The sequence below is a fragment of the Macrotis lagotis genome, chromosome 3 (assembly GCF_037893015.1).
Source record: "Macrotis lagotis isolate mMagLag1 chromosome 3, bilby.v1.9.chrom.fasta, whole genome shotgun sequence".
In the NCBI taxonomy this organism is placed as follows: domain Eukaryota; kingdom Metazoa; phylum Chordata; class Mammalia; order Peramelemorphia; family Peramelidae; genus Macrotis; species Macrotis lagotis.
Window position 1 is genome coordinate 32,649,032 of NC_133660.1, and position 9,825 is coordinate 32,658,856.

The window sequence follows — 9,825 nt, forward strand, 5'->3', positions numbered from 1 at the left end:
AGGGGCGGCTAGGTGGCATAGTGGATAAAGTACTGGCCCTGGAGTCAGGAGTACCTGGGTTCAAATCCAGTCTCAGACACTTAATAATTACCTATCTGTGTGGCCTTGGGTAAGCCACTTAACCCCGTTTGCCTTGCAAAAAACCTAAAAAAAATCAATCAAGAGTTATTTACTGTTGTAAGTGCCTACTCTGTGACATAGCATTCTTCTAGGTAGTAGGATACAAGTCCAAACCATAAACCTTCTCTAGTCTTGGTCATACTAGTCATGATATTTCAAGCATCATCAAAAGCATCTCATCAAGGAACCCTGTGTGTTTTTTTGTGAATCTGTCTTTTGGTTAATATTCTATTCATTTATTTTTGACCTTCATTTTCCATTAGCTAATTTATCTTTACCTTTCTCAGTCTAAAAATCCTTCTCCTTAGAAAACAGTAGTAAAATAAGTGTCAATTCACTCCACCTACTTTTCATTCATTCTCAATATCCTACTCTTGTTTCCATATTTCATCTTTAAAAAATTTAATTGCTCTGTTAGTTCCCCAGGTAACCAGCTAAGCCACTTTAGAAGCTCCCAGTCTCCTTCCTTCTTCATTGGAATAATTTGTTAGTGACTTCTGAATTTCGTCTTGAGAGATTTCCTTTCTCTCTGAGTCAACTTCTCCCAGAGAAATCTAGATTTGGGGAGATTTTCCCCTTTTCAAGTCCCAATGTGCCTGTTTCACCAGGATCTTTTTTCTTTTTAGGGTTCTAATGAGTTTTTGTTTTTTTCATCCCACAATCACTTTCTGATATTCATCCCTCCCAACCCACCCCACCTTCAACACCCCCCCCCCCCACACACACACACACATTTGCAATTATAGAGCCCTTGGAACAAAGAAAGACAGCTAAGCAAAACCAACTGACAATGACTACTTCTGCTAGGATATTAAACTGCAAACATCTATTGAATTCTCTTGCCCAGCAAGAGAAGGGGAGGGAGATTCATCATCTCTTTTTTGTAATGAATAATGACCATTGCATTTCTTCTGAGATTTAATGCCGTTTTCCCTTACATTATGGTAGTCACTGAACATACTGTTCTTGTGGTTCTGAGTTCTTTACTTTGTATTAATTCAGATGATCACTCTGAATTCCTCCTGAACTTTGAATCTTACTGTACAATAATCCTGACATATTAATTTCTGACCCTTCTATCAGGATTGAGGAGACTGAAGACCAGGAAGCAAAGTGATATCCCCAAGTTCACTCAGATTAGTAAGCACCAAAAATACATAGCAAACCATCTGCAGTCTACCACAATACATGGGATTAGTCACACTTGTGTAATATATAATACATATTTGTGTGATTATGAATGTATAGTCAATGTGAGCTACTACAGTATATGCATGTGTGTGTGTGTGTGTGTGTGTGTGGGTGGGTGGGTAGTCAATGTGAACTGGTGAAAGTTATAGATCTATGCACACATACATGCACAAATATGCAAATATGCACACATATATCATCAATTTTATATATATGGTATTCAATACATATATGATCATTTTGTATATTATAATACTATAAGTATAAATACAGAAAATATGTAAGATTTTTCCAATCTGTTTACAGTTGACTATATGTGCTTAACTCAAAGCTTATATGATTTGGATTTGCCATATTCCCCTGGCTAGTCCTAATTAGCTATAGATGACTCAGTATTCAAATACTTAGGGTAGCTAGATGGTACGGTGGATAGAGTGCCAGTCCTGGAGTCAGACTTAAGTTTAAATCTGAACTTAGACACTACTAACTTTATGACCTTGGGGCAAGTCACTTAGCACTGTTTGCCTCCTCTGTAAAATGAGCTAAAGAAGGAAATGACAAATCATTCCACTTTTCCAAAAACTCATGTGGGGTTATACAGAGTTAGACACAACTGAAGCAACTCAATAACAACAATGATTTAAATACTTTGGTTTGATGAAGTGATCCCTTGGAAGAGCCTTAAACAGACTTAAAAAGGGAACTTCTCTATTCCTGACTTTCTTCAACCCTCTGGGTTGAAGTATTTAACATCATGCAGCTCTGGAACGTCCCTTGAAGGGTGAGAGGAGCAATTCTTCTCCACCAAAGTATGGTGGAGAAATATGACAACATGTTTCCTCCTCCTATGTGAAAGTTCAAATGGGGGCTCAGCTAGGAGAGACAAGTCAAGAGCTTTGTGGTCTATTTATTTACCTGACCTCAAGAGTTTGAGTAGCAATCTCAAGATGGGCATATCTAGTGTTGGAGGCAATCTCATGAATTCTAGTTTATTAATTCTGGGTTCAGTGATTAGAGCTGCCAGATATCAAGGGGAATTTCTTCAGCAGATAAAATAATCAATGACATAAGATCAAATCTATGCCCTAACCTGACTTAGAGAAACCATGAACTTGAGTTTCTTAGAGAGTGAAATATAATAATGCCTATTGACCAGTCCTCAAAGTTCTTTCCTCTTCCAATATTTAAATCTTATCCTCTGGACAGAGTGAATAAAGAAAAGATACTACTGTCATTGATTAGTTTGTTTATATTTTTGACAATGCAACTTGAATAGTGCCCCAAGAGTATTCTCACCCTAGAAATTCATTCCACCCATGTGGTCCTTTCCTCAGGATTATCTCTGGTTCTTTCTAAATATGTATTAAGGAAGTCCCCAGGACAGTCATGTCTTTATTTCTTTCTGTATTCCATTCCTTATTCTACAGGCTTATTCCACCAAATCCTCATGTAGTTGCCTTCCCCATTTTGGTTTCCTACTACAGGTTGTCTTTCCCCTTAGAAGGTAAACTCCTCAAGGAAAAGAATTAATTTTCTGCTTGTATTTGTATTCCTAGAACAGAATCTTAGGAGGTCTTTCATAAATGCTTTTTGCCTTGACTGGGGATTGACCTTGCTACTTCTATTTATGTTGTTGATGTTAAAGTCTCATTAATAATGCTAGATTTTCAAGGATATCAAGAGAATCAATGAAAAAATACAAAAGGTAATCTACCAGATCTCAAATTGTTTTATAAAGAGATAGTTATCAAAACAATCTGGTATCAGATTGTTGTATTCTGATGCCAGATATTACTTGCAGGTGCTTATCTGGCATTGATGGGCTGTGGTGCCTCACTGACACAGGAGGAAGTGAAAACCAAGAGACTCACACAGCAGCCAGATTATCTTCTAATTTCTTATCAGTCAGTTTATGGGGTGCAATAATTCTGGTAAAAGCAAGTAAAGATGCCTTACACAGGATACCCCTCAATATAAGATATATAATTGTTCAAGTCATGCCACCAGTCATTTGGTTGGTTGGCCTGATCCTCTCCAATACCAAAGAACAAATATTAATAGAATATTGACTCAGAAATAGAATGTAGAATCAGTGGAATAGATAAGGCTCAAATTACATTATATGACCATATATAATCTAGCATATGATAAACCCAAAGATCCAAGCTTTAGGGACAAAAACTCATTATTTGACAGAAACTTCTAGAAAAACTGGAAAACATTATGGCAGAAACTAGTATTATAGACCAACATCTCACACCATATACCAAAATAAAGTCAAAATAAATACATGATTTAGACATAAAGGTTGATAGCTTAAACAAGTTAAGAGAACATTGAATAGTTGCCATTTTGATAGATATGAAGAATATAAGGCCAAATAAATTAAATTACAAAATTATAAATACAAAGTATAAAATAGATAATTTTGTTTATATAAAAATTAGCAGGGGTGACTAGATGGTGCAGTGGAGTCAGGAGTACGGGTTCAAATCTGGTCTCAGACATTTAATAATTACCTAGCTGTGTGGCCTTGGGCAAGCCATTTAACCCCATTGCCTAGCAAAAAAACCTAAAAAATAAAAAATAAAAATTAGCAAGGTTTTGCATAAACAAAATCAATGCAATTAAAATTATAAGAAAAAAGAGAAAACTGGAGGGTGGGGGAATTTTGCAACAATTATCTCTGATACATGATTCATTTCTCAAATATATAAAGAATTGAGTCAAATTTATAAGAAATACAAGTCATTTCTTAGTTGATAAATGGTCAAAGGATATGAATAGGCTGTTTTCAGACAAAGACAGCAAAGCAATCATAAGATAAAATTCTCTAAATCAGATTGATTAAAGAAATACATATTAAAACAACTCTGAGATAACCCCTCATATCTATCAAGGTGATTAATATGACAAAAAAGGAAAATGACAACTGTGGCAGGGGATGTGGGAAAACTGGAACACTAATGCATTGTTGATAGAGTTGTGAACTTATCCAACCACTCTGGAGAGAAATTTGGAATTATACCCAAAACTGTGGATATCTTTTCACCCAGCAATATTATATCTATCTATATCCCAAAGAAGTCAAGGGGGGGTGGAGATTTATATGTACAAAAATTTTTATAGTTGTTCTTTTTGTGGTGGCTAAGAATTGGAAGTTGAATGTTCATCAATTGGGGAATGGCTAAACAAGCTCTGATATTTGATTATAATGGAATAATATTGTGCTGTAAGATATGATGAGCAGGATGATTTCAGAAAAATCTAGAAACACCAATTGTGTATAATGAATAACTTAGCTATTCTCAGCAATACAAAAATCCAATAAAATCCCAAAGGACTACTGCTATTTTTCACTTCCTTTCTTTTTTTATTCAAGTTTTCTTGAAAATGTTTATATAATTGCATATGTATAACATATATCATATTGCTTATTATCTCAGGGAGAGGGAGGGAAGGAGGAAGGGAGCAAAAAAATTTGAAATTCAAAAGTTTAAAGGATATAAATTCCTCCAGAATTGCATTACTAAGAATAGCTGAATCTTTCACAGTTCTTCATTGAACAATATTGTTGCTACTGTGCATTCTGTTCTCCTTTTATGCTCATTTCACTTTGCATTCATTTAGGTAAATATTTCCAGGTTTTTCTGAGGTCATCCTGCAATATTGTATCGTAATAATCTACCACAACTTGTCCAGCCATTCCCCAATTTATGGGCAACCCTTCAATTTCCAATTCTTTAGTACCACAAAAAGAGCTTGTCTGAGCCATATTACCTGATGACTGGTATAGGTCAGTCCCTTTCACTGGGGGATACAGGACTCATCAAGCTCAGTGAATCTGGGTCAGGAAGCAGAAGATTCAGAAAAGTCAGCACTAAGTAGGTGTAAACAAGGATTTGCAATCATATTGTGACCTGGTTTAAAAGATAAACATCATCTCTCTATTGCTTCCACAGATGACTCTATTCATTTTTCCCAAAGATATATGGAGCTATGGCAGTCAAAGCAAATAGAATCTGTCCCTACAAGCACTGAACAAGCCCTCCAGCTGCAGGACAATGCTAACTCCCCCCCCCTGCCCCCCCCCCCAATTTCCTAACATTGCTTTGAGGAATTAGTTCATGAATCAGTCAGTCTATGCTGTGCTTATTCAGCCATTTCAGTTGTGTCAAACTCTCTGTAACCCCATTTGGGGTTTTCTTGGGAGACATATTGTAATAGTTTTCCATTTCTTTTTCTCATTTTACAGATGAGGAAACTGAGCTAAACATGATTAATTGACTTGCCCAGGATCACACAGCAAATAAGTGTCTGAGGTTCAATTTGATCTCAAAAGATGAGCCTTCCTAACTCTAAGCCAAGCACTCTATTTACTGAGCCACCTAGCTGCTCCTGTATTATGTAACCTTCCTTGGGCCAACTCCAGGTAATATTCTCCATGATCTTTAGTTCTAGAATGACTCTAATATCTGTTGTACAAAGGACGTTGTGCTTAAGGAGCACCTTTGTGATGGACTTCAATGGACTCCCCTAGCTTGAAACAACCATGTCACATACATGGACTATGGGTCACAAGGAAGATTAGGAGAGAAAGTACAGAATAAATCAAAACTGATTTGTAATCATGTGAGGAATAGGGGGCTGTTTGGGTCCCACAAGAATGTGAAGGGAGATTGTTAGTTTATATTACAATGACTGGGGTCTGCCTATATTGTTGCCTATGGGCAGGTAAAGAATTAAGACAAAAGGGGCAGCTAGGTGGCCTAGTGGATAAAGCACAGGCCTTGGAGTCAGGAGTATCTGGGTTCAAATCCTGTCTCAGACACTTAATAATTACCTAGCTGAGTGGCCTTGGGCAAGCTACTTAACCCCATTTGCCTTGCAAAATAAAAAGAATTAAGACAAAAGACAGCTTCAATCTGATCAAAACCTGAGATTAGGTCAGGTCTGCCCCACCTAGTTCTGAGTTAACCTAGGGTCTATGTCCTTCTCCTTTGTGCATGTTCAAGGAGATAGCTGCTCTTGCTTATTAATATAATGAACAGTGCCTGGAAAACGGATGGTGGTGAATGTATTAATTAGATTGTGACTCCAGCCAACGATTGGAATGAAGGGGAAAGATTTTCAAAATGCAAATAAGACCTAGCATTTCTGGGATTCAGTGCCCCTCTTTCCTTTACAAAGAGGTGTGCCATTTATTAAGATGTGTTAATAAAAAATCATTTTAATCACTCCAGACTAAGTATTTATGAACCATTGATAACAAACCACAACTTTGAGAAAAGAAATAAAAAAGAGACAAAAAAAAATCATTCAGTAGCAACATCATCCAAAACTTGCAATGAGATACTGGAGAGAGTGTTGGAAGCAGGCAGATGAGATTAATGACAGGTGAGGAAAATGGCCTTTATTTGATCCCAAGACTTCCAGTCGAAGGAAAGTCCAGGATCCAAAGCACCAATCCAATACTCTTGACACCATTCTTGACCCTCTCTGCACCCCTTAGGAAATCAAGTGACCCTCTGAGGACTTCTCTCTTCCCTTGGAAGCTCTGACAAATTGGGGGGGGGGGGGGGTCCTTGGAAGGAAAAACTTCAATGAGCCTGGTTGGGCATGGATTTCTCTAGCAATGACTGACCCAAAAAAGTCCAGGTGAAAGGAGAGAAAAACAAAAATGGACAGTGTTTTTAATCTTGAAAATCAGTAGACAAGGTTTTGCTTGAACACAATAAGAAATTAACAAAGTTAATGAAAAAATTCTAATTCTAAATCCTAAAACTATTTTTATAGATACATTCCTATGCTAAAAATAATAATGTAGAATTTCCCAATACATATAACCTCTTTCTAATTTTAACCTTGAAAATTTAAGTGACAGTCTTTATAAGAGCATTTATGTTTAAGTCAACAGAGAGACAAAATTTAATGATATAGACTGAAAATCCCAAATGAGCCATATCCTTCAAATTATAAATTGTTTGCCTAACCTTACCCATGATCCATAGGGTGACAGATAGTGAGATGGTTGCAACGTTAACATTATATTATACTAATCCCCTGACAACTGCTCTTAACAAAGAGTCACTAAGAAGAGGTTTAGCAGCTGCCCTTGGGGTCTAGAGGTTGTGGTTAAACTCCTACCTAAATTACACTAACAGAGTAATTGAACCAACTTCCTTCTCCCATTTTATCCCATTTCTTCATCTATAAAAGAAACAGAATATAAGAAAGATAAAATGGAGGAGTGGGTAGACAGGGTAGAAGTCATAGAGCCCTGAGATCAAATCCCAGCTCAGATACTTCCTAGCTGCTTATCCTTGCCCAATTCATTTAATCTCTCCATGCCTCAGTTTCTTCATCCGTAAAATGAGAAGATTGAACTCAATGGCTTCTTCATTCAGTGTTTCCCAACTCTAAATGTATGATCCTATGACCTTTGGGTCTCCTGACAGTTCTAAAGGTTTGAGACTGGAATGTTGAGTTCATAAAATTACATTGGCTCAACATATCTCATCCTGCATCCACATCACCCTTACTTCCAATTTTTTCCCTTGAATTTTATCCAATTACTGATTAAGAATATGACATTCTATGTATATTAAATTAGATCAACTAAACATTCACTGGCAAATATTTTGTTTTTGCTGTTGTTGTTCAGTTGTGTCTGACTCTTCTGTGACCCTATGGACCATGTTATAGGATGACAAAACTAGATTTGAGATAGTAAGTACTTCCACCTTTCTGGCTTCCAATTTTCTAAAACTACAAATTTCAGACTGACACACATCAGTCTAAAAGGAGTTTCTTTATCCAGGAATTCCTTCCTTACATACACACACACACACACACACACACACACACACACACACACACACACACACACACAGACACACATACACACTCACATTCCCTCTTCCTTTTCATCTCTCTCTCTCCCCCTTGCTTTCTCTCTTGCTCTCCCTCTCCCTCTCTCTCTCTCTCTCTTCCAATCCCCTTCTCTCTCCTTCCTCTTTGTCTCTGTGTGTATATATATATATACATATATATATGTATATATATATATATATCTGTCATCTCTTTGTCTCTTTCTCTCTGCCTCCCTCATTTCCTCTCTCTCTCTCTCTCTCTCTCTCTCTCTCTCTCTCTCTCTCTCTCTGTCTCTCTCTCTCTCTCTCTGTCTCTCTGTCTCTCTCTCTCTCCCTCTCCCTCTCCCTCTCCCTCTCCTTCTCTCTATAATATGTAGACACAGAGTCCATATATGTGTGTGTGCATATATGGAAAATATATAGAGAAAAAGAATTTGTATAACTATATGACCTCTGCTTGTGTGTATTATATTATGAACTTATGTAAAAAGCATCACTAAATGATTCATCATCTTTGACATGGAAATTCTTCACAAGCCATGGAGTCTAAGGAAGTAAAAGACAAAAGAAAATGTATAGCAAAATATTCATGGAAGTATTTATTTTGGTACTAAAATCTTGAAACAAGTGAGTACCTAGTGATTAGGGAATGATCTACAGTAAGTGGAGCCGGATCTTGTGCTATTTAGTATTTTTGATGGCATCAAGCTGGAAAATAAGTAGGAAAGTAGAACTTAAGGGGAAGCTAGATGGCGCAGTGGATAGAGCACCGGCCCTGGAGTCAGGAGTGCCTGAGTTCAAATGCGACCTCAGACATTTAATAATTACGAAGCTGTGAGGCCTTGGGCAAGCCACTTAACCCCATCTCCTTGCAAAAACTAAAAAAAAAAAGAAATGAAAAAGAGAAAAAAAAGAAAAGCAGAACTTTAAAAGCCCCATGGGTGAGCAACTCACAAATCCCCAGAAATCAAGAAAGAACTAGAATTACAGAAACATTCAATTTGAGAATCTAAGATTTTCTAAAGATCTATTAGTCCAACTCACACACTTTATAAAGAAGAAAACTAAATTAAACAAAGATAAGTGGTAGAAGACTTAGCACCAGAATTCATGTCTCAACCCTTAGGCCCAGATACTTTTAACAGCATATTTAACAGGTATATAAGATATATTATCATCAATTTAAAAATAAGGAAGTTGAGATAAAGATGTCTTTTTAAAAATTGAGTTCTATGACTTTCTTTTTTGTTTCTCTATAGTATATATTTTCCCCTCTATTCTGCCCCTCTTCCGTCCCAGAGTCACCCCAATCACAAAGAATGAGAACCTATCTTAAAGAACACTTGTATCCTCGAATGAATAAATCACTAAACAAATGATTTCTTAAGCACTTACTATGTGTAATACATTTGAATTTAGCCAAATGCAATGACATATTGACAACTAGATTGATCGAAATTGGATTGTAGATAGCAAATACTTTTTTTCTTGAGGAGTGCTACTTCAAAGCTCCACGAGGTCACATGGCAAATTAGTGATAGAATAAACCAGATCTTGTGGTTCTAACCCCACAGATCTTTCTACAAGATGGTATTTGAGAAATACAAGACAGTATTCCAATCCTCAAAGACCTTAAAAATTT